The sequence below is a fragment of the Acomys russatus genome, chromosome 14 (assembly GCF_903995435.1).
Source record: "Acomys russatus chromosome 14, mAcoRus1.1, whole genome shotgun sequence".
NCBI lineage: Eukaryota > Metazoa > Chordata > Mammalia > Rodentia > Muridae > Acomys > Acomys russatus.
The window spans coordinates 33,828,866-33,830,687 of record NC_067150.1 but is presented as its reverse complement, the minus strand read 5'-3'; the positions used below and the strand labels follow the sequence as shown (position 1 = coordinate 33,830,687).

Here is a 1,822-nt window from a genome sequence, read left to right as displayed (position 1 = left end):
TACGGTTTCTGAAGCCACGAACCCTGGTGGGGGTGATCTGTTATCACTGAGGTTAGCTTAAGACAGAGCCTTTGAGCTTTGTTGCTGGAGGCTGACTGACAAACTACTGCTTGGGGGATGACCTAAGTAAAACAGAACTTCTAAGCCTTTCTGTTATTTCAGAATACTGGCTCAGAGAGAATGGACTTCCCGTTGAGCAAGGTGAATATCCGTTTGTAGGTGAGAATAGCAAATCCAGGATGGGTAAAGGAGCTATGATGTGCTGAATCGTGGGGACCATGAGTGTCTCAGTCAGTGTTTTGTTGCTGTAAAGAGACACCATGACCATGGCAACTCTTACGGGAAAGAAACTATTTAACTGGAGCTGTCTTACAGTTTCACAGGTTTAGTGCATTATTGTCATGATGGGAAGCATGGTGGCATGCAGGCAGACTTGGTGCTGAAGAAGTAGCTGAAAGTTCTACAGCCAAATCCACAGGAAGGGGGGGGGGATTGGGTCTTGCTAAAGATTTTGAAACCTCAATGCCCACCCCCGAGTGACACACTTCCTTCAGCAAGACCACACCTCCTAATCCTTCTCAAGCAATGCCATTCCCTGATGACTAAGAATTCAAATACATGTGCCTATGGGGTCATTCTTATTCAAATTACCACAACAAGAATGCTCAGATCACTCACTGCCCCTAGACGCATTGCAGGTGTGGCTGCTGTATAGGTGGCAGAGAGGAGAAAGTCATGGCTGACCTTCAATGTTCTGACTAACGAGTATCTGAATAATTAATAGCCCAACATTCCCTGAGAAAAAAGTGAGCCTAAGAAGACCACCAGTCCAGCCCCAGGGGGCCCCGATAGAGAGCTAACCTGAGGTGACTACCAGTCCACTGCCAGGCAGACCTGGACGAGCTCCCAGGATAGGGAGCAAGCTGGAGACTAGAAGAACTCTGCCTAGGACTTCAGTCCCCTGGCAGGAGTAAGCCCAAGACAGATGATCCTTACAAGGGGTCACTCTGGCATGCTGGACAAGGAGTGAGCCTGAGTAGACCACCAAACTGGTGCCATGGGATGTGGACAAGGAACTGGCCTGAGATGACCACCAGTCCTGTGTGTCATAGCCACATGCCTGAGCAGAGGAGAGCAGAGGACACCTGAAACCACTCCTGAGATGACTTCAGACACTCAGTGAGTGACCCTGGGTACCACTAAGAGGAGCAACTAAGTGGTGAAGAAACGGAAGAGAAAGAGAAACAGAAGGATGTGTGCACAATGAAGAGAGGCAGGACTGGAGACTTGAGGGTAGTGAGGACCAGCCTGATGTGAGTGAGTAGCCAGTGATGTTACCTGGGACCATGATGTGATCCTGGTCTGTGCTGCCATTGGGGGCCACTTCTGGGTCTGTGGCCCTGTAGCAGCAGGGGACTGTTACCACCAAAAAGCCAGGGGGACATCCCTGGTCTGGGCTGCTGCCTAGGGACCTGTTGATGTGTGAGGACTGTGCAGAACTAGCACTACTTGTCTTGTCTCCCCTGAGATGGCAAAGATGAAGAAGAGATACTCTCCTCCCCTCTCCCTCTTTGCAACAGGTGGGAGACCTGGCCCTTGGGGTCATGAGAGCTATGCCTGCTCTTTACCACTTGCAGCACTCAGGACAATGGGCCCAGTACCTCCTTGCCTGGGCAGCACAGTAGAGCTGACCCCGGTGTTGGAGGCACAGAAAAGCCAGCCCAGATGGTGTGAGCGTGGGAGATCTGGCCCTGCCTCTTGTCTACTTGAGGTGGTGTCACTGAGGGAGAGATGCCCCTCTCCTACCTTATGCCATGAGTGG

At 51.3% G+C, this 1,822-nt stretch overlaps 1 pseudogene; it reads left to right on the top strand.

Moving 5' to 3' along the window:
- The first annotated feature begins 676 nt into the window (after positions 1-676).
- Positions 677-793, top strand: LOC127198822 (uncharacterized; annotated as a pseudogene).
- The last annotated feature ends 1,029 nt before the right edge of the window (positions 794-1,822 follow it).